Here is a 24,621-nt window from a genome sequence, read left to right as displayed (position 1 = left end):
GAGAAAGTTCGAAGAGCACGCTAGTTATGATTTTTCACGATGGAATTGTCCCACTAATGCTCGTAGAATCTCGCCGCAGTACCGTAGAGCAGTCATATCACCCTTATCAACCACGTAAAGTGTACTGAGGCCGGTCTAATGCCACCGCAGAACATCATTCCATAGTGCTTAGAGCCATCCTAACTATTTGCTCCGTTACGGCGTCAAGCGGTGAAAATCCTGAGTGCTACTATACATAAAGGTGGAGTTACCTGTTGTAGGACGAGTGCATTTCATTTGTTTGTGTTTGTGCAGCGGTATCCTATTACCCTTGAATATGTATGAAAGTGTTTATGTTTCACTGCGATAATACGACGTTTACATTAATCACTGCTTACGTAAGGCAATTTAAACTTTTTGTAGTCTTTTTGCCACATCGAGACCAAACAGAATTTAATTTGGACAAATTGTCTCTTTAGGTGGTTCTTCGTTTCTGCTCCTCAGTACTCGTTTAGCTTGTATTGCCACTAAGAATTCTGTGACATCACTGCAGATACAGCCCGAATGCTACTCGCATAGCGAGTACATTAAACTCGCTTCCTAGAAGAGTCTGAATTCACAGAAAATGTTCAAATGTGCGTGAATGCCTAAGTGACCAAACTGCTGAGGTCATCGGTCCCTAGACTTACACACTGCTTAAACTAACTTAATCCAACTTACGCTAACAACAAGGGGCTGCGCAACCCGTGGAACGGCGCCTCTAACCGCGCCGCTAAAGTCCACAATCGACTTCCTCCTCATTTTTGCCTGTTCGTGTCCTTTCTCTGATCTTGATAACGTGAAACTCTAACCGCACTTCCTGATTATTTCATTCTCTTCTGCTCATCCTCTGGTGCTGCACTAATACTTGACTGTCTTTCGATAGTCTTCGTCGAATACACGAATGCGAGCTCCCTTAAGACAACAACACCGTTGGTGAACAAAATCCACGAAACCTACTGATGTTATCTAGTATCTCGTGTACATGCGTTATGAAACCATGAAAATTATGTCGCACCCAGAGAAGCCTTTGAGAATTTTCTCTCCTGTGTCAGCCTCGGAACTTTCTTAGTTATTTGTCATGTACAGCATTCCTGTATCTGACAATCCCTACAATTTTTCCCATCGATGACTTTCCCTGGAACCACAGAAGTGATTCCCTGATGTCTTAACACATGTCCTATCATCATGCCCATGCCGATGTACGGCTTTCCTTGTCGACTGTGCAGAACACTACTCAATTTGTTTTCTTATCACGGCACCTATTCTTCTCTAAGATCATACGTCAAACACTTCGATTCTATCCCTTTCGGACTTTCCCGCAGTTGAGCGGATATCTCATATGGAGGATATCGTGTCTTTGTTCACATTCTGTTTGATTCAGAACACGTGGTGATCTGATTCCGTCTTCGGATTATTGCTACGTAAATTAAAGGGACCTAAGAGTAGCATTTCACGCCCATTTCCAAATCTTCAGGGGATTTATTACATTATTGCGTTGTAAAATTTGTTTTTATTTTTATTCGATGTTTATCTACTCCCACTCTGGTAAAACTGTATAGCTTATCCACTGGTAATTTTGGAATTATTTCTTGTATTGAAATCTCGAGGAATCATTAATTTATAAATTTTTCTTGTGTAACCAATTTCAGTGACGTGTATTGGCATTGAAACTGTAATTTTCATACAGTCTGTTGTGTTGGCAGAAGAGCCAACACCGTGTTACTAGAGGAGGCCGAAATGCACGCGGTTTAGCTCACGCAGGCTGGCGTGAGGAGGGAAGAACTATTCTGACGTGAGGTCTGGAACATGACAAGGAATTAGAATTCAGAAAGCGGACATAATTACTTTGATACTTAACTTTAATCCATTAATGATGAACGTCGCTCTTGACGGTACATCGGTCACAATATTATCTGTTCAGAACACATAGTAACTGAATATGGCGCCTTGCTAGGTCGTAGCAAATGACGTAGCTGAAGGCTATGTTAAACTGTCGTCTCTGCAAATGAGCGTCTGTAGTCAGTGAACCATCGCTAGCAAAGTCGGCTGTACAACTAGGGCGAGTGCTAGGGAGTCTCTCTAGACTAGACCTGCCGTGTGGCGGCGCTCGGTCTGCAATCACTGATAGTGGCGACACGCGAGTCCGACGTATACTAACGGACCGCGGCCGATTTAAACGCTACCACCTAGCAAGTGTGGTGTCTGGCGGTGACACCACACAGTCTTGTGAAGCAGTAGGTCTCTTGCTTACGCTTGAAATTCACTGTTACAGGGAACACGAGTTCCCTGTTACGGTTTTACGGAATAAACCATTTTCAGCAACCAGGGTAAGTCGTTGCTAATGCCATTAATTCGAAATCGAGCGCTAGGTCTACCTGACTGTGGGTCACTGAATTTAAGACGCATGCTACATGTTATCGAGTATTAAGGGAATTAGGTAGCACTTGGAGAAGACATTTGTCCATGCACGTATCGGATCTACTTTGTGTTCGCAAAGTTGCTGTGCAGTTACAACGTGTGTTGGCAATGACACCCACAGTGGCTATACAAGTGTGAACCTGCTTAAGTTTATTGGTGACCACTTTCTGCAGCTTTGTGATGTGTTTCTAACGTACGCAGTGAACTCAAGTTTTTAAGTCACAAAGCGTTGACATAAAGCATGCATAGGCAACTGCGGTACACTACAGATTTTGCTGTTCCCCAAAGAAAAAAATCAAGTGAAGTAAAGTCTGGTAATCGAGGGGGCCACAGATTTTTTGAGAAGACATGTTCCCCAAAAAACTCTTCCGGAAGAGGCAGTGGCGCCATGTTGCTGAAACCGCAAGTAGTTGACTTCTTGTGCCTTCAGCTGACCAGTGAAATCGTGGATCATTAAACAAAAACCTCTTCTGCTACGGTTTCACCAAAAAATAAAGGTCCAATGAAGCGCCGTCTGGATATTGCTACCAGTACTCCAGTTTTATGATTCTGCGATGGTGTTTCAAGCACGGGACGAGGATTCTCCGTTGACTATAATCAGACGTTTTGTGTGTTAACATGACGACAGAGCTGGAAGCAGGCCTCGCCTGCACAGAAGTTGACGTCAAGAATATCAGTGATATTCCTCTCAATAATATACGCAAACCATTTGTAGTAACGGATTAGCTTTTCATGATCCGTATCTTTCAATTCTTGCACTGCTGTCTGTTTGAACGAGACCAATTACTATGTTTACCTAAACACTTTATATGCGGTTGCAAGCCCGATATTTTTTCCCTTTCCCAATTTGCGCAATGATTTTGCGGGGCTCTGGTGCATAAAGTCGGAAATATCTAACAACTTTTTGTTTAGTTTAAATGGTCTTGCACTTCGTTCGACATCTAATACTGAGCCTGTCTCTCGAAATTTCTCAAGAAGTTGACGAACTGCATTATGATGAAATGCAGCTGTTTCCGGGAATGTTTCAGAAAATGCCTCCGTCACTAAATTAGTGTATTTATCGCCTTGTCGAAACACATGGTCAACAAGAACAATACGTTCCTCAGATGCAAGCACCACAATTAACAAGCAAACTGAAGATCTGAACACTACACATCACATTTAGTTTCCATCGACCGAACGAAACAGTTAAATGTTACTTAGAAGTAGCGCTAATTGAGAAACAATTGCGTATCTATCAAAAAAAGTGCTATCAGCTTGCGTTCTGCCAGTCTTTCTTCCGAACTACGAACGTAACCTACTTCCGTAGTCCGTAATGCAGCGTACAGCACCTTCCAGCATGTACTGTATAACGTACGAATCCAACACTTGTAGTAGTGCAAAGTGCATTTGCGTTACTTGTGAATAACCTCGCGCCTCCTCCTTTCGTTGCGCTAGGTGTGAACTGCCTTTCACCTATCGGCAGTGAAAATATCAGATTGCTTTACGCATGTGTCAAATTCATATTCTGGGGTTTAAGTTCAGGGCACAAAATGTATCTGTTGCACGAGTACTTGTAATTTCACAAGACAGGTGGGAGGCATACACAGTCCGCTGTTCATTTCCGTACAATACTGTGCTCCGGACGCAGAGTCTCAGAAATTTCTTTCTCAAATTGACGTCTAAGTTTAATGCTAGTAATCTAGTGAAGTGAAATGTTTCTTATGTTCTCTTTGGATCGTCCGTCGCACTTTACTTTGCTAGTGATGCCAGTATTCCTTTACCTTTGTTAAAAACATCATTTCTGATGCTCGTCTATACATTCATCTCTCTTTGGTTTGCTCTAAATCCACAATCTATATTATTAATCAAGGATGGCAATCTCATCGTCGAATAATGCTCATCATGTGTTTCACTTTATATTCGCATTCAACAGAGCCATGGGAAATTAGTTTAGAGCAGTATTCATGAAGTCGGACAGAAAAACGAGGAGACTACCCCGTACACTGACAGCGACTGAGTATAGCTGGCATGTGCCCCTCTGTCTGCTATAAGCAGCTCCTATTGCAAACTCCTAGGCTTATTAGATATACACTACTGGCCATTAAAATTGCTACACCATAAATAAATGCAGATGATAAACGGGTATTCACTGGACAAATATATTATACTAGAACTGACATGTTATTACATTTTCACGCAATTTGGGTGCATAGATCCTGAGAAATCAGTACCCAGAACAACCACCTCTGGCCGTAATAACGACCTTGATACGCCTGGGAATTGAGTCAAACAGAGCTGGGATGGCGTGTACAGGTACAGCTGCCCATGCAGCTTCAACACGATACCACAGTTCATCAAGAGTTGTGGCTGGCGTATTGTGATGAGCCAGTTGCTCAGCAACCATTGAGCAGACGTTTTCAGTTGGTGAGAGATCTGGAGAATGTGCAGGCCAGGGTAGCAGTCGAACATTTTCTGTATCCAGAAAGGCCCGTACAGGACCTGCAACATGCGGTCGTGCATTATCCTACTGAAATGTAGGGTTTCGCAGGGATCGAATGAAAGGTCGAGCCACGGGTCGTAACACATCTGAAATGTAACGTCCACCGTTCAAAGTGCCGTCAGTGCGAACGAGAGGTGACCGAGACGTGTAACTAATGGCACCCCATACCATCACGCCGGGTGATACGCCAGTATGGCGATGACGAATACACGATTCCAATGTGCGTTCACCGCGATGTCGCCAAACACGGATGCGACCATGATGATGCTGTAAGCAGAACCTGGATTCATCCGAAAAAAATGACGTTTTGCCATTCGTGCACCCAGGTTCGTCGTTTAGTACACCATCGCAGGCTCTCCTGTCTGTGATGCAGCGTCAAGGGTAACATCAACCATGGTCTCCGAGCTGATAGTCCATGCTGCTGCAAACGTCGTCGAACTGTTCGTGCAGATGGTAGTTATCTTGCAAACGTCCCCATCTGTTGACTCAGGGATCGAGACGTGGCTGCACGATCCGTTACAGCCATGCGGATAAAATGCCTGTCGTCTCGACTGCTAGTGATACGAGGCCGTTGGGATCCAGTACGGCGTTCCGTATTACCCTCCTTAACCCACCGATTCCATATTCTGCTAAAAGTCATTGGATCTCGACCAACGCGAGCAGCAACGTCGCAATACGATAAACCGCAATCGCGATAGGCTACAATCCGACCTTTATTAAAGTCGGAAACGTGATGCTATGCATTTCTCCTCCTTACACGAGGCATCACAACAACGTTTCACCAGGCAACACCGGTCATCTGCTGTTGGTGTATGAGAAATCTGTTGGAAACTTTCCTCATGTCAGCACGTTGTAGGTGTCGCTACCGGCGCCAACCTTATGTGAATGCTCCGAAAAGCTAATCATTTGCATATCACAGCATCTTCTTCCTGTGGGTTAAATTTCACGTCTGTAGCACGTCATCTTCATGGTGTAGCAATTTTAATGGCCATTAGTGTAGTTATGATAAGGCACCACATCCGCTAAGGTACCATTTGGGTGTAAAGTAAATTTGAATATCATATCACTTTGAGAACTGCATCCTTATAGTACGCGCTACAGGAGCTCATGGCATGCCCAGTGTCCGGAGCACTCATAGTCTGTGGAGCACCACAGTCAAGAGCTGCTGCACGCGCAGAAGATACAGCTCACACGTAAAGTAACTACGTGTTCAGAATAGATTGTATGCAAGGCTTATGCAAACGCACCACTTCCTGGCAGCTGCTGTTCTTGTAGTCGGACGGTGAAGGTATGTGATGTAACCGTAAGGTTGGTGTGTAAGTTCGTAGCGTCTTAGTTTTGTATGTTGGGATTCCGGTTGCCATGGGTGTTCTTACCGATTGTCATTTTTATTTGTAGTTCACTGTTGCTATTTAAGATGACATATTTTCATTTTGTCATTTGGAGATAGTGACCAGAGCTGAGGACGCTAAAAACGGAGTGCCTAGTAGAGAAATCGGAACATTTCCGTTATATTCTTCTGTTTGAGTTCAACAGAAGGGTAACAGCAGTGGAGGCAACCGGAAAACTTTGCATCTTGTATGGGGATAATGCCATTGCACAGACAACGGCAATAAAATGGTTCTCCGTTTAAAGGAGGAAAATTTTGACATTAGTGACTCTGCACGTTCAGGAAGACCCTCGCGGCTTGATGAAGATCGTTTAACCGCATTGATCCGCAATGATCCACATCACTGTGGTCTAGAACTCGCAAATGTGATGAACTATCATCACTCCACCTTCGTGCGATATTTCCATGCTATGTGGAAGGTTCAAAAATCGCGCCGGCCGCGGTGGTCTCGCGGTTCTAGGCGCGCAGTCCGGAACCGTGCGACTGCTACGGTCGCAGGTTCGAATCCTGCCTCGGGCATGGATGTATGTGATGTCCTTAGGTTAGTTAGGTTTAAGTAGTTCTAAGTTCTAGGGGACTTATGACCACAGCAGTTGAGTCCCATAGTGCTCAGAGCCATTTGAACCATTTGAATTTGAGTGTAGAGGACGGTAGTGGATAAGGTGTGGATGCTCTGGAGCCCAGTACCGTAGGTTTTGCTTATTTATTGTCCCGTTTAAATGAAAATGAGCTTCATCGCTCATCAATAAAATTTCATTTTCATTCGATCCCAAAATCACTCGCATACTGTAAGCGAAGTCTTCTCGTACAGCAGAATTCCTTAAGTTGTTGGACAATGAGTATTTTGTAGGGATGGAATTTTAATTCTTTATGCAAAATTCGTCTAACCGATTCACGACTGATTCGCAAATTCGTAACTAACATGACGTCTAGCTGACCATCCTGGGCTTCTGACTGCCGCTTGCCTTACCCTTTCAACATTTTCTGGTGTCGTTACTCTGCGTCTCGGGCCAGGATACTTCTAATCCAGTATTTTTCCAGTTGATCTAAAGTTTTCCACCCATCTGAGGATCGTGTTACGACTCGGAACAGCTCCATGTCAACCGACATTAAACCGCGCATGAAACAATCGATGCGTAGCAATAATAGACTCACCACTTTTCACGAAACTATCATAGACAAATACTTGACGTTGCAAGTCCCACTGTCCCGTAGTGACTGAGTAAATGAAATGGCGTCTTGTGTGAATCAGAACTATCCCCATCACGACCACCTTCCACTACCGCACCCTCAGTACTACGCATGTGTCACCCTGTACTTCGTCAATAACTGATTGCCTACGATACGAAATAGTACTGAGAGAAAAACAGCGATTGGTGGACATGTCTAATAAGTTTTTCTTGTGAGTACTACCACTGTGCCTTAGGAAGATAGGCGTAATCGTCTCATATGTTAAAAAACCCGATCGCGACAACTACTCTATGTTAGTGTCACAAGCGCTCTTGGTTCTACAGGTGCACACAAGTATCCATGTTAAAAGGTATAATTGATTTATAAATCGAGGTACAACATTACCTCTGAATGAGGTGGTTTTTTTGTCCAGACAAATACCGAGATGGTGATCGCTGGAGTGTATATTATCACACCAGCAGTCTGGCTATGCATAGCCCACGATGCAACCTCGTAATAAAATCGCTGAATTTTGAAAGTGATTCGGCTAAGGAACGTGGAATATAAGCGGTATTTGCGACTCCCTTACGCCACCCCAGCTAGATATTTCTATAGTATCTGTAACGTGTTCTGTCTCAATAACATGTCAGAGGTTCTGTGATGTATCCACTGAGTAATAGGCGATGACTGATTGAGAAGGATCACAAACAGTAGTAGTAGGGTGAGTCGCTCTGCAAATAGATCTTCGCTGGGCTGCAGGTAGAGAGTGGGATGACATCGGCAGCAGTTAAAACTCATGCGTTCGGTCCAGAGGGTGACTTGGCCCTTATTTTGGTAGATATTTGATGTCAGTATAACAGTCAGAGAACATTTAAGATGCTGTCAGCAGAGGCATGAGGATGATGGCTCACGCTGGTTTGCATCTGGCAGTGGCTCGCTCCCTTTGAGTGTCTGTACTCTGCAAATAGGTTTTTGCACCCATCTGGTCATGTCAGCAATAGTACGTAGGTACTCATGTATTTCTAGAGGAATTTCTCAGGTGTCAATATGAGAGGGATGTCGCGGCCTCATGCTTGTGGGCACCTGTGAATGGTTTGACAGTTGCCGGTGCATCTTGGCTTCTGGGAGTGTGTGCGGTAGCCTCATGCGTGGTCCAGTGGACAGGGGCAGTGTGCAGTGTCTCTGCATGTTGTTTTCATGTCTGTTGCATTGTTTTGCAAGCAGGTCTGCAGGCTGTGCTATGTGTTATTTGGACAGTTTATGAGTTGATTTCATGTCTGCATTATTTAGGAGGAGTTTGCATGTCTGTACTGAAATTATTTCGGTAATTTAGGAGTTGTTTGCATGTGTGCATAGCGTTATTTAGGAATAGTTTACAAGTGTGGTGTGACCCCAAGCATGTGAGAGTGTGTGTTTTGTATCAGTGTGAAAAATATACTATCTGAAATCCATCCCTAAATATATTGTTCCAAAATAAATAAAGTACATTTCTTCCTCTCTCCAGCACCCCAGCACAGGCTAAGTCATTTTCCCCTCCAGTCATCTTGGGTCATGTCATGGAATGGACAACAGCACCCTCTGGTGACAGTATTGTGTACTAGGTCCATACCTCGTGGCGCCACACTGTTTTTGCCATCCCCCCCCCCCCCCCCCCACTGTCGTGGGTTACATCACAGAATGGATGACATTTCTCTCTGGTGGCAGTACTGTGTACAAGGTCCAGATCTCATGGCGACCACACTGTTTTCCGCCTAAATCCGCCATATTGGATAATGGTACTTGGGTCATCAGCTGAGGTCATGATCACCATCTTGGATTAAGGCACGGAACAGATGATAGCGCCCTCTGGTGGTGGTACTGTGTAGTGGTCCTGGACCCTGTGGCAATTGCACTGTTTCCTGCCATCTTGGTTAATGATACTTGCATCATCGGCTGATGTCATGACTGCCGTCTTGGATTATGTTACGGATGAGAGTGCCCTCTGGTGGTGGTACTGTGTACTAAGTCAGTTGGAGTCCGGACCTCATGGTGAACACTCTGGATGGTTTTACTGCATCAAATTGTCTAAATAAATAGTGCATGCTTAATAATAAAGACTTACCTCTGGCACAGGTCGAGACCTCTCCCTGCCATTTCCTAGGACGAGGTGGTGGTTGGGTGACTTAGGTTAGTGGAGGTAGCCCAATTGACCTATCTTCCCACCATTTTCTTAGGTTAGTAGATTTGTGTTGCATTGTCCTGACGGAATTTGATCTTGCTGTCATTTTCTGGGAAAGGGGGATAGGTTACCGGAGGTAGCTCAATTGACCTATCTTCCCACCAAAATTCAAACTTCCCGCCAAAATCAGCCACCTTGAATGATGTCATGGCCGCCACCTTGGGTGCCGACATGTGCTGTTGCCAAGTCTACACGCCGCCATCTTGGATGACGTCTTCTTTGGAAACATCTGACAACAATGCAGAGTGCACCAGAATTCCCCTTGCCCCAATACTCAGGTCTATTGGGCGTTTGTTATTTGCATTTCCAGAATTTGTACATACTATGGATGTCTGAAACGCTAAGCGACAACTTTGAATTGCTTCTTATTCGCATGTAATCTTTGGTCAGAGTAGCTGTGTCGCTGGGAGATGTGCTTGTTTCGTCATCGCTGTTTGGCAGTGAAGAATGCGAAAGTTCTACCGTTACAGGAGTAGTGAGACAGGAGCCAAGCAGAGGACTCGTGGCAGTGTAGACGTAAAGTTAAGTGCATCTGTGTTTAAGTAAAATGATATGTATGTACGAATACTGTGAAAAAGAGTAGAAAGAATCGATCAGTGATTTAGAAAGAAATGTGCAGTAATGACATTAGAAAAGCATATGTAGAGGAATGAAGGTACTATTTTTTATTTACTTGCATTGCATTCGCGAGTAGTTTGGAACCAGTGTTGAATGGGACATCCATATCAGGGAACTTAAGATTTTTCATTAAAGACTGAGTAATTTTCAGCTTAATGTATTTTTCATGTTTATTAATTATTTTTCTGACCTTTGTGAGAGTAAGAGATTGATATCAATGTTCCTCTTTGTCAGTGTTAATGCCTGTTGTAATATGAATTTCGTACAAGTAATAATATGTCAGATAATTTAAAAACAAATTGTTAACGAAAAATTTCACCTAAGAGCTTTGTCCACATCCTAGATCCAATTGAGTTTCACTCAATGATGTGTGTATATAGTTCACTTGTTGTATGGAGCGCAACACTAAGCTCTCAGCAACTGTAGTTACAACTTGCAGCAGGTGCACAGAGAGCAACGAACACCCAGTTTCCAAGCAAGTACACTACAAGGTGACGTTGCAGGATCAGTTTGCTACGAAAATTTTCAACGCACAGGGACCATTTCATGAATAGCATTATTAGGCCCGTCATTAACGCACAGGGACCACTTTGTTTAATTAAGTAGATTACTCATGAAGTTCAGCATTTAATCAGTTTGCACTTTTTCTGGAAAGATTGTAAAACAGGGCCAAATTCATGTTATACTCTCGCAGGAAGATATTTGGTTTCTCTCGCAGTTGGAAATGCACGCAAACGACAGAGAAGTTACAGCCAACTAATCAAGGCAGTACGAGTTCAAAAATGAAACGAAAATAAATTTATAAACAAAACTTTCGATCTCCGAATAACTATTGCAGCTTACATCCATTGGAACCTGATTACTGTTTTCATATTTTGATTTCTCTCTTTCGTCCTACTACCAAACTGTCGATTCCCTCATATTGCAGAATGTGCCCTATCATTTTTCATGCCGCGCATTCGTGTGCACGTACATAGGCACTTGTCTGTCTCAAAAACCTGGTGCCACTTCTCAGTGAGCTGGCGTAACACATCTGAGGGGGAAACAAGTCGCCCGAGCTTTGGCGGGACTCAGCCAGTAGGAAGCTTGGCGACAGAAGTGATTCGCTAGGCACAGCGGCCGGCAGACGGAACACTCACTCACTCTTAGCTGCCTCTCGTAGCCGCGCAGTGGACCAACTCGCTCCGAAACCTGGACATAATAGAAAAATGGATATAAAATTCTACAAAACTGTTTTATTTTTAGATTCATTGTGTCGCTGACTAAAAATCAAATGTCGGAGTTACAAAATTCAAATTAGTGGATTCAAGATAACGGATCAAAAACTATAAATTTAACAGATTCTAGTAAAACGTCAAGTATAAAGCACTGCGAGGTCGCGGATAACGAATTAGATGTCGAATTTGCCGTTATCTTATATTTTTCAATCGAAATAATAATGACATCTGTCGCTGTTGGGTTGTCCAGTGAGAGACGGTTCGAAAAGTAAATCTTTTACCTCAGGTGGCAGCTCTTCATCTTCTTCAATTGTCATTTTCTGGACACTCGAGATGAATGGATTCGAAGATGGCAGAAGCCGATGGACACGCATCGGTTTCTGACGGCAATATTTGGGTGTAAAATCTTCTCGGTAACGCCGAGTATCCTTATTCCGACCTTCGTGCACACGGCGAGAGTTTCTGCTGCTATTCTTTGTAATTTCCAACTCCTACCTTGACCAGCAAGATCGCCGGATCCCCCTCAACAGAGAACGTTTGGAACATCATGGGCTGTACCCTCCAACCAGCTCGGGATTTTGACGATCAAATGCGTCAGTTGTACAGAATTTGGCACGATATCCCTCAGGAGAGCATTTAACACCTTTATCAATCAATCCCAAGCCAAATAACTGCTTCCATAACGGCCGGAGGTGGAGTAAGACATGCTCAATTTGTGAAGCTCTTTCTCCGGAATAAATCATCCATTATAAAAAAAAAGGTTGCAGTTATTTGTTTGTCTGTACATGTGCATCTCATCTACCGATTTCCGTTCCATTCGGATAATTCCTTCGTGATGCGTCGTCTTAGAGTGTATTTGTTGCATCTTCACTAGCCGGCCGGTGTGGCCGAGCGGTTCTAGGCGATTCAGTCTGGAACCGCGCGACCGCTACGGTCGCAGGTTCGAATCCTGTCTCTGGCATGGATGTGTGTCAAGTCCTTAGGTTAGTTAGGTTTAAGTAGTTCTAAGTTCTAGGGGACTGATGACCTCATTAGTTAAGTCCTATAGTGCCCAGAGCCATTTGAACCAAGCCGTCTTCACTAGCAAGCTCACATCCATGAATGATGTTAGTTCTGCATTAACAACGGACCACGATTATAAATATTCTCCGTAAAATATAAGGTTCAGTCCGTATCACGTTTCCGTAATGTCATCTACATCGTCACGATTGTGCTATGATAGTGCCTGTAAACGTAATTTCCATATTACAAATCCACAAAACACTCAAGTGTTCCAGTTCGTTTATGAATTCTACCAATTATTCCACTTCAAACAGTGGTGTTCAAGACATTACCTCCAGCTGTAGTTGATGAACTCTGGAAACTTTCTGGGTGATTCTAATTTTGTAACGAGTCAGTTGAAATGTCTCCTTTTCCATGTTTTGTAACGACAAGACAGGATGCCGTACGTCATCGTACAGAGATTCTGGCTATCTGTTGTGAACCCATCGTACAACTGTCTCTTGAATCCGTACTCAGAATATTAGATACTAGTTGTCAAACGTATCCTATTTTTACCACAACCTGTTTCGCGACAACGTTATCCTATTAACAAGTGCTACAAAGCAAGGGAACCGATCAATACAGCGCAGTACTGTGTCTACTGACAGCCATATAAAATATTTATTCATGGTGTAGTATAACATAACTTAACCCTTCAGTGCCCTGCGTGACATATAATATAACAAGTGTAAAATAATCAAATACACTACTAGCCATTAATATTGCTACACCAAGGACAAATGCAGATGATAAACGGGTATTCATTGGACAAATATATTATACTAGAACTGACATGTGATTACATTTTCACGCAATTTCGCTGCATAGATCCTGAGAAATCAGTACCCAGAACAACCACCTCTGGCCGTAATAAGGGCCTAGATACGCTTGGGCTCAAACAGAGATTGGATGGCGTGTACAGGTACAGCTGCCCAGGCAGCTTCAACACGATACCACAGTTCATCAAGGGTAGTGACTGGAGCATTGTGACGAGCCAGTTGCTCGGTCACCGTTGATCAGACGTTTTTAGTTGGTGAGAGATCTGGAGAATGTGCTGGCCAGGGCAGCATTCCAACATTTTCTGTATCCAGAAAGGCCCGTACAGGACCTGCAACATGCGGTCGTGCATTATCCTGCTGAAATGTAGGGTTTCGCAGGGATCGAATGAAGGGTAGAGCCACGGGTCGTAACACATCTGAAATGTAACGTCCACTGTTCAAAGTGCCGTAAATGCGAACAAGAGGTGACCGAGACGTGTAACCACTGGCACCCCATACCATCACGCCGGGGGATAGGCCAGTACGGCGATGACGAATACACGCTTCCAATGAGCGTTCACCGCGATATCCCCAAACGCGGATGCGACCATCATGATGCTGTAAACAGAACCTGGATACATCCGAAAAAATAACGTTTCACCATTCGTGCACCTAGGTTCGTCGTTGAGTACACCATCGCAGGAGCTCCTGTCTGTGATGTAGCGTCAAGGGTAATCGCAGCCATGGTCTCCGAGCTGATAGTCCATGCTGCTGCAAACGTCGTCGAACTGTTCATGCAGATGGTTGTTGTCCTGCAAACGTCCCCATCTGTTGACTCAGGGATTGAGACGTGGCTGCACGATCCGTTACAGCCATGCGGATAAGATGCCTGTCATCTCAACTGCTAGTGATACGAGGCCGTTGGGATCCAGCACGGCGTTCCGTATTACCCTCCTTAACCCACCGATTCCATATTCTGCTGACAGTCATTGGATCTCGACCAACGCGAGCAGCAATGTCGCGATACGATCAACCGCAATCGCGATAGGCTACAATCCGACCTTTATCAAAGTCGGAAACGTGATGGTATGCATATCTCCCCTTTCACGAGGCATCACAACAACGTTTCACCAGGGAACGTCGGTCAACTGCTGTTTGTGTATGAGAAATCGTTTGGAAACTTTCTCCATGTCAGCACGTTGTAGGTGTCGCCACCGGCGCCAACCTCGTGTGAATGCTCTGAAAAGCTAATCCTTTGCATATCACAGCGTCTTCTTCCTGTCGGTTAAATTTCGCGTTTGTAGCACGGCATCCTCGTGGTGTAGAAATTTTAATGGCCAGTAGTGTACTCGGCGAAGTGACACATCAGAAAAAAAGTCGGGTACGGCCTTTCTGTTATACGTTTCCAGAGTGACGGACAGAAACTTGCAATGTTTGGATTATACCGTATACCATGCACTTGCGGAAAAGTTTAAGTAGGAATGGTTGGACGATCAATCAACACCAGAGCGGCATGCAGGTTGGGACGGGTGCGGAAATCGGCCGTGGCAGAGGACGCGCTGTGTCAGGCCGACAACATCGTAATTTTCACCGACGCGGAAATTCTGGCTGTAGAGAGGAGCTATCACACCCGCTTCTTAAGAGAAACTATAGACTTACCAAAAACATGAGAACAGCTTCAACAAGAAAGAAGAAAACCTCGAAGTGAACGGATCCTGGATTCCCGTGCTGCAGCGAACGGCCGTTGTAGGTAGCAAGAGGAGAACCGCACCTCAAATGACCGCGGTAAAGGTCTTGTACGTTGGCGTGACCGGTACACTAACCCTTTGAGTGCGAGCTGGACTCCAGTCCACCAACAGCAGGGGAGAGTGAAGCATGGCAATGCATGCGACTTGTGGTGGCAAAACGTCAGAAACATCATCAAACAAACGTCGGCCGAAGAACCCGAGACAGACGTCAATAGGCAGTTTGTCAACAAGTGGCCACGGAAGCCTTAACAACTTTGCACTGGGACAAATGTTAAAAAATGGTTCAAATGGCTCTGAGCACTATGGGACCTAACATCTGAGGTCATCATTCCCCTAGAACTTAGAACTACTTAAACCTAACTAACCTAAGGACATCACACACATCCATGCCCGAGGCAGGATTCAAACCTGCGCCTAGAACCGCTCGGCCACTCCGGTCGGCTGGACAAATGTTAGGCATGTATCTGAGAACAAGACTTGTTCAAAAGCCTAACCTGCTACTGGGAGACCGACGTGGTCCGCCCACTGATTTGTAACGTTATGTGACGAAACAGGCTTTAGAAATTTTTGTGCGTCTTTCACTTCGAAAATAATTTATTAGGAACTGATGAAACGAAAAAAGTAATGATAAGCTCCGGATAAGTCGACCACGGCTGAATAAATCCAGAAAAAATTGTTTGAAAGAAGTTACAGAAGAACACCACAGTGTCGACGAAGTGATGATTGCCTTGAAGGTGGAAGCACCTTGAAACAGTTTACGCAAAACAAATCTGTAAGTTCTGGGCTCAAGATTTGAGGTAGGGCAGTAGCTGCTGGTCACTTAAATGATTTTGACATTTATCGCGGTACAGCGGGAAAAAATGTAAACAGGAAGAGAAAAGCAGGGAAAGGGCTCGCATATGAAGCTGTCGTAAAATTAACGGACTCGTTGCCAGAAAACCACAGTTTCAAGGCATATGGCGACACTTTTTTTTACGAGCAATGTACTTGTTCAGTATCTGTTGAAAAGAGTATCTGTTTCATTGGATCAATGCGAGCAAATAGGCTGAAAGTTTGTGACCTGCCCAACGAAAACGACATGAAGAACGGAGGACGAGTACCAGTAGCAAGCCTAGTAGACCACACAGAGCGATTCATTGTAGTGAGAAGGTACGACAACAAACCTGTTAGTCTGCTGCCGCTGGTGTTGAGCACCAGGATAAGGCAAACAGATGGGACAAATCACAAAGAGAATATGTGCAGGTCCCAAGACCAGCTGTTATCCCAGCTGACAACGCCTGTATGGTTGGTGTTGATCTGATGGACATGCTACCATCACTATACAAACACCACATAAAATGAAGGAGGTGGTTTTTATACATCTTCTGACGCATATTACGGTTGAGGTAGTCAACAGTTGGCTCAACTACCGTAAGGACTGCAAGTTCCTTCAAGCAGAAATTGTGGGTGGACTAGTTTTGAAAGAGGAATCAAATTGAGAACGCCCAAATAATGATGACATGTCGAAAAAGAAGAGGAGGGTTTACCACAACAGTTCTGTCAGTTGTAGACTGCCAAAAAGACGAGTATGATCATTGGCCTGTGTGGAACGAAACAAGAGGATGAGGCAAGATATGTATCAAGATGTAATCATATGTTTTATGTGAGAAATGTGGTGTATTTTTGTGCTTAAGTAAAGACAGAAATTGTTTCAGAATATTTCACACGTAAAAACTGACAGATTGAGTTGGCTAGTAATTTCATTTGCTTTTCTTCTGTCTTATCGTGAAAAGGAACGAAAAGTTTTGCATAATGTACTTTTTAGTGAATCAGCTACTGTTTTGCAGCATATATCAACGTTTCAGTGCAGAACTGATATAAAAATGGTTCAAATGGCTCTGAGCACTATGGGACTCAACTGCTGAGGTCATTAGTCCCCTAGAACTTAGAACTAGTTAAACCTAACTAACCTAAGGACATCACAAACATCCATGCCCGAGGCAGGATTCGAACCCGCGACCGTAGCGGTCTTGCGGTTCCAGACTGCAGCGCCTTGAACCGCACGGCCACTTCGGCCGGCCGAACTGATATATATATATGGTGACTTGCTGCTGTATGACAATGATCAGATATGGAATTCATTCTATAGATATTAATTACAAATAAATGCATTTAAAAGTAAGCTAGTATTAACTGATCTACTAAAGAGACTGACTACATTACTCTTGTACGTCGTCTTTTGGAGTACTGCTGCGCGGTGTGGGATCCTTACCAGATGGAGTTAACAGAGTCCATCGAGAAAGTTCATATAGAGGGCAGCACGTTGTGCATTATCGAGACATAGGGGAAAGAGTGTCACGGACATGATACACGATTAAAACAACTGTTGCTGATGGAAGTTGTTACGAAGTCACCAAATTTCTCCACGGAAAGTGAAAATATTTTGTTGACGACGACCAGCAATGTTCATCAGAATAAAAAAAGGGAAATTAGAGCTCGCATGGAAAGATGTAGCTGTTCGTTTCTTCCGCGTGCTATTCGAGATTGGAATAGATCATTATTGTGTAGATGGTTCGTTGAACCCTGTACCAGGCAAACAAGTGTGATTTATATCCAATTAGATGTAGATTTACATGAATGTATTCATTCTTCAGCACAGAATTCATTATAAATGAGAATGAAAGAGATTTTGCAACTAGAACCTATATATCAAATTAAATAAAAACCTTAACATGCCCTGCCTAGCAATGTTTTATACTGACTATATTCCAGTGTGACAAATATGTCACATTAAAATTTTAGGGCGGAAAGATTCAATAATAAGAGGCTTTTGGCGAAATAAAAATTTTTGGAATTGTGGGGAATAGTGTTGGGCATTAAAGGGTTAAAACTTCTATGTTATTAGGCACCCTCAAATGTAAAAACCCAGCTGCAAACACGCATTATCAAACATAAAACTCTTCCTTGGACATCTCTTATTGTCGTGTTTCATTCTCAAGGCTAAGTTGTAAGCTAAAGACAGCCGCTTTCACATATCAAACATAGTATTTTCCCGCAACGTATCTGTCGCAGTCCCCAACGATGCTACTGACGATCATAAAGTCTACGAACGTTATACGTCAAGTCCTAGTAAATCGTAAAAACAAATTCTTCACCTGTGTTGCAACATGTGCGTCCATATTTAATGACCATTCGAGAACATTAAACCTAATGCCGCTACTTGTAAAAATATCACACGTTTGACAATTGGTGCGTAACATTCTCAGTGCTGGTACACAGACCCCTTTACTGATATCTGTCTCTGGTACATTCGCTTAACTCACTCTTATTCTTCTAAAAGGAAAAGGAAAAAGCAGACAATACTGCAGATCTTATGACGAAAATGAATAATAAAATATCTTTTGCTTAGAGACAGATTGTTTTCACCACCGGCCGTCCCAAACTACAGATCTGCCCGAACAGCGGATGCAGTGTAGTAGTACTTAGCGAAAATTTACACAACACAGATTCTGTGAATTTCTTTTCTCGAATTTACAATGTACACAATGCTCGTCATTCACTCTTCCGTTGTAACAGCGTGCGAATTGCCTCCGCAAATGTTGGTCGCTTATGCTATTGAATCGTGCACAACTCGGTCGCTGTCGCCCTGTTTACTGAATGGTTAGTGTGCTGCCGCTTTATGGCAGGGACGTAGCATTTTCAATTTTGGCTTCCGGAGAACGTTTATTCTCAGTGATTAGTAGCCACACTGACGTCACCATCCACCTTTGTGCTAACAGCTCCACGTATACTGACTTGCGTGTCTTGTCAGCATTTCACGCAACTCTCAATTCCTGAGTGTGTTCGGGTAAATCAAAAAAGTTCCTATGTCAGCGTACTATGCACCTTCCATGACAGATACTAAAGTACCCTGGAGGTTGCACTGAAACTACCGTAATTCTCTCCTTTAACTTAAAAATTTACTGTCAAATCTGTTAAAATCTCATTGTACCGTTCATATGCGAACGAAATTGACCAGTCAATCAGACTACGATTGTATCACATACCAACGAGAGTGTTTAATCAAAATAATAAGGTTTACCCAATAATTACCGCTGTGCAAGATATAAGAATGGGCAGTTGGAACTGCATTGTTCATCCGATGATGACCATATTACGGGAGATGTCAGAAACCATGACTCATCAAAAGTTTTAAATTGAAAGCAGCATGATGCACTTTTATTATGTCAAGTTGATAGTTGGGGGGGGGGGGGGGTGATTTGGGGGAGGAGACCAAACTGCGAGGTCATCGGTCTCAAAGGATTATGGAAGAATGGGGGAGCAAGTAGGCCGTGCCTTTTCAAAGGAACCATCCCGGCATTTGAATTAAGCGATTTAGGGAAATCACGGAAAACCAAAATCAGAAATGGCCTAACGCGGGATTGAACCGTCGTCCTCCTGAATGCGAGTCCAGTGTGTTAACCACTGCGTCAAGTTGATAGTTACAGCAGTACACACAGAGGTGACAAAAGGTCTTAAGACAGCGGTATGCACATATACAGATGGTGGTAATATCGCGTACACAAAGTACAAAGTGGCTGTGCATTGGCGGAGCTGTATTTGTACTCAGGTAATTTGTGTGTAAAGGTTTTCGACATGATTATGCCCGCAAAATGGCAATCATCAGATTCTGAACGCAGAATCAGTTGAAGCTAGACGCGTGGGACATTCCATGTCGGAAATAGTTAGGGAATGCAGCATTCCGACATCGACAGTGTCAAGAGTGTGCCGAGAATACCGAATTTCAAGAATTACCTCTCACCACGGACAACACAGTGGCCGACGGCCTTCACTTAAAGACCGAGAGCAGGGGCGTTTTCATTGAATTTTCAGTACTAACAGACGAGCAACAATGCGTGGAATGACCGCAGAAACTGACGTGGGACGTAAGACGAACGTATCTCAGGTTACCTTCCATTCGGAAAGTGGGTGCACTCAGTGACGGTTATGTGGCTTATACAATACTGGCCATTAAAATTGCTACACCACGAAGATGACGTGCTACAGACGCGAAATTTAACCGACAGGATGCTGTGATATGCAAATGATTAGCTTTTCAGAGCATTCACACAAGGTTGCCGCCGGTAGCGACACCTACAACGTGCTGACATGAGTTAAGTTTCCAACCGAATTCTCACACACAGACAGCAGTTGACTGGCGTTGCCTGGTGAAACGTTGTTGTGATGCCTCGTGTAAGGAGGAGAAATGCGTACCATCACGTTTCCGACTTTGATAAAGGTCGTATTGTAGCCTATCGCAATTCCGGTTTATCGCATCGCGTCATTGCTGCTCGTGTTGGTCCAGATCCAATGACTGTTAGCAGAATATAGAATCGGTGGGTTCAGGAGGGTAACACGGAACGCCGTGCTGGATCCCAACGGCCTCGTATCATTAGCAGTCGAGATGACAGGCATCTTATCCGCATGGCTGTAACCGATCGTGCAGCCACGTCTCAATCCCTGAGTCAACAGATGGAGACGTTTGCAAGACAACAACCACCTGCACCAACAGTTCGACGACGTTTGCAGCAGCATGGACTATCAGCTCGGAGACCATGGCTGCGGTTACCCAGGAGCGCCTGCGATGGTGTACTCCACGACGAACCTGGGTGCACGAATGGCAAAACGTCATTCTGTCGGATGAATCCAGGTTCTGTTTACAGCATCATGATGGTCGCATCCGTGTTTGGGGACATCGCGGTGAACGCTCATTGGAAGCGTGTATTCGTCATCGCCATACTGGCGTATCACCCGGCGTGATGGTATGGGGTGCCAGTAGTTACACGTCTCGGTCACCTCTTGTTCGCATTTACGGCACTTTGAACAGTGGACGTTACATTTCAGATGTGTTACGACCCGTGGCCCTACTCGTCATTCGATCCCTGTGAAACCCTACATTTCAGCAGGATAATGCACGACCGCATGTTGCAGGTCCTGTGCGGACCTATCCGGGTACAGTAAATGTTCGACTGCTGCCCTGGCCAGCACATGCTCCAGATATCTCACCAATTAAAGACGCCTGGTCAATGGTGGCCGAGAAACTGGCTCGTCACAATATGCCAGTCACTACTCTTGATGAACTGTGGTATCGTGTTGAAGCTGCATGGGCAGCTGTACCTGTACACGCCATCCAAGCTCTGTTTGACTCAATGCCCAGGCGTATCAAGGCCGTTATTAAGGCCAGAGGTGGTTGTTCAAAATGGTTCAAATGGCTCTGAGCACTATGGGACTTAACATCTGAGGTCATCAGTCCCCTAGAACTTAGAACAACTTAAACCTAACTACCCAAGGACATCACACACATCCATGCCCGAGGCAGGATAGGAACCTGCGACCGTAGCAGTCGCGTGGTTCCGGACTTATGCGCCTAGAACCGCTCGGCCACCGCGGCCGGCAGGGGTGGTTGTTCCGGGTACTGATTTCTCAGGATCTAGGCACCCATACTGCGTGAAAATGTAATCAGATGTCAGTTCTAGTGTAATATATTTGTCTAATGAATACCCGTTTATCATCTGCATTTCTTCTTGGTGTAACAATTTTTATGGCCACTCGTGTAAATTATAAAGTGCAGCAATCAGTCGTCCTTTTTTAGATTTTATTGCACAAATCGAGATTTCGGCTAGTGGCTAGCCATTCTCAATGCACTATTTTCTATTCCCGATGCATGTAAGTCCCTGTTGTTCGTCAGGAGACGACCGAAGCGAGTGTGTCTGCTAACAGCAGGACATCGCCTGCAGCGCTTCCTCCAGGGCTCGTAACACTACCGATTGGATCCTAGGCGACTGGGAAGCCGTAGCCTCGTCAGATGCGCACCGATTTCAGTTGGTAAAAGCTGATGGAATCTTGGAGTGTGGCGCAGACCCCACGAAGCCATCGATCCAAGTTGTTAACAAGGTACTGTGCAAGCTGGTGGTGATTCCGTAATGGTGTGGGATGGGTTTGCATGGAATGACTGGGTCATCTGGCCAAACTGAACGGATAATTGACTAGAAATTGTTACGTTCGGCTCCTTGGAGACCATTTGCAGCCCCTCATGGACTTTATGTTTCCGTAGCAGTGCTCCGTGTAACCGGAACGCAACTGTTCAGTAATGGTTTGAAGATTATTCTGGACAATTCGAGCGGATAATTTGGCCACCCCGATTGACCGACATGAATCCTATCGAATATTTATGGGATATAGCCGATATGTCAGTTTGTGCACAATATCCTACACCGGCAAAACTTTCACGATTATTGACGGCTATAGAGGCAGTGTGGCTCAATATTTCTGCAGCGGTTTTCAGCGACTTGTTGAGTCCATGCGACGTTGAAGTGCTTCACTGGGCTCGGTGAAAGGAGATCCGTGACGATAATAGGAGGCATCCCGTGACTTTTGCTACCTCAGTGTAGTGTTTTCTGTAACTAAACTACATCTGTTGTCATCTAGAAGGTTAGTATGAGCACAGCAATGCTTTTGAACACATGGTACTATCTGAGGTGGTCATGAACTGATTCGCCCAGTCGGCTATGGGGGACCTACAGTTTAGCGTGTTGTCACAACCACCTTAGCATGTGTCATAAATACGAATTATTTCGAGGCTTCACTTACGTGAAAGAGGACGGGAAAGATACTTGGATCAGAGTATGCTATAAACTATTTTATCTGCGGGTGCGACAGTTACTAATACCCTAAGAAGCCGAAGTCGGTTGGTGAACACACAAAAATCGTTTCGGAACAAAGAAGAAAGTTTATTTACGTATGTGATTATCAAAAAGGCTGTCAGAGGAGCAGAACATAATACGAGGGCGATGTGTTTCGTTCATCTCTAGGTTGTTTATTAATAGCGAACAGCGTCTCTAGGTTGTTTATTAATAGCGAACAGCGTCTATAATGAAAAGGTTAAGCCTGCATAAAACATGCCATCAATGTATAATCCTGTTCCTGAATACTTCTTCTACTCGTAAATGAGACACCCGACGTTGCTATTCCAGAAATAAGACAATAATTCCTCCCCCAGCGTATGAAAATGGCACCTCTGTCCGTCAGGTAACGAACATTGGCAAGAAAGAGACGTCAGTGCCCTTAACGAGCTGCAAACAAGATTCACCGGGTTAACGCACGTGCATCGACAATAGCGCTTTCTTGGAAACGACGTGTATGCCGCCATACGACAGCTTCAGGACTTCACATAAGCAATCAGAATTTCATAAGGGACTTGCTAATAGCTGTTTACAGACGGCTGCTGTGCTAGATAAGAGACAGCAGGTGTGTGTCCACGTGAACAGAAACATCGTCATGATAGGTTGTCGACTTTATCGGGCAATATTCCAGGATTATTAGATTAGATTTACTTTCATTCCAATTGATCCGTAGTAAGGAGGTCCTCCAAGATGTAGAACATGTCAGAAAAACAACAATAAATGACAAATATTTACAACTCAAACAAATAAATGATGACTAACGGAAACCCTTAGCTGCCGACAGGTGTTGTTGATATACCTCGATGTGGACAGCTGAAAATGTGTGCCCCGACCGGGACTCGAACCCGGGATCTCCTGCTTACATGGCAGACGCTCTATCCTTCTGAGGCACCGAGGACACAGATGAATAGCGCGACTGCAGGGACGTATCCCTTGCACGCTTCCCGTGAGACTCACATTCCCAACTGCCCACAATTCTATATATGTAATGTACCTAATAGACATTTGCCCAACCACTCATAGCCGGCCGAAGTGGCCGTGCGGTTAAAGGCGCTGCAGTCTGGAACCGCGAGACCGCTACGGTCGCAGGTTCGAATCCTGCCCCGGGCGTGGATGTTTGTGATGTCCTTAGGTTAGTTAGGTTTAACTAGTTCTAAGTTCTAGGGGACTAATGACCTCAGCAGTTGAGTCCCATAGTGCTCAGAGCCATTTGAACCATTTGAACCAACCACTCATTACTCGCGCACGCTTTGGCGATTCCCGTAAGAGTTTGGACAACCTGTGCGCATTCGCACAGACGAAAGTCAATGGCTGGGTAGCGTTTAACTGTATATACGAAGACAGTAACTGTCCTCGAAAGAACAGAATACTGTTGATGACCGTGCAGCTTTTCCCTGGAATAAATGATGACTAACTGAAACCCTTAGCTGCCGACAGGTGTTGTTGATATACCTCGATGCCTATAAGGTACATTACATATATAGAATTGTGGGCAGTTGGGAATGAGAGTCTCACGGGAAGCGTGCAAGGGATAAGTCCCTGCAGTCGCGCTATTTATCTGTGTCCTCGGTGGCTCAGATGGATAGAGCGTCTGCCACGTAAACAGGAGATACCGGGTTCGAGTCCCTGTCAGGGCACACATTTTCAGCTGTTCACATCGAGGTATATCAACAACACCTGTCGGCAGCTAAGGGTTCCAGTTAGTCATCATTTATTCCAGGGGAAAGCTGCACGGTCATCAACAGTATTCTGTTCTTTCGAGAACAGTTACTGTCTTCATATATATCAAACAAATAAGCTAATGTATCATTCCACAGGTCCGAAGTGGAATGATCGTCAT

At 44.4% G+C, this 24,621-nt stretch overlaps 1 protein-coding gene across 4 annotated transcripts in view; it reads right to left on the bottom strand.

Moving 5' to 3' along the window:
* Positions 1-24,621, bottom strand: part of LOC126203282 (fatty acyl-CoA reductase wat-like) — a 236,390-nt gene that overhangs the window by 122,730 nt on the left and 89,039 nt on the right. For 2 of the 4 annotated variants that reach the window (XM_049937540.1, XM_049937537.1), the window contains exon 2: positions 11,457-11,508. The exons of 1 other annotated variant lie outside the window; for it this stretch is intronic. The gene's annotated coding sequence lies outside the window, so the exon portion shown is untranslated. The remainder of the gene's footprint in view (positions 1-11,456; positions 11,509-24,621) is intronic. One more of the 4 variants, XM_049937538.1, reaches the window with a different exon arrangement.

Source organism: Schistocerca nitens, chromosome 9 (assembly GCF_023898315.1).
Source record: "Schistocerca nitens isolate TAMUIC-IGC-003100 chromosome 9, iqSchNite1.1, whole genome shotgun sequence".
Taxonomy (NCBI): Eukaryota; Metazoa; Arthropoda; class Insecta; order Orthoptera; family Acrididae; genus Schistocerca; species Schistocerca nitens.
The sequence above is the reverse complement of the archived record's forward strand: the minus strand, read 5'-3'. Positions and strand labels throughout refer to the sequence as shown.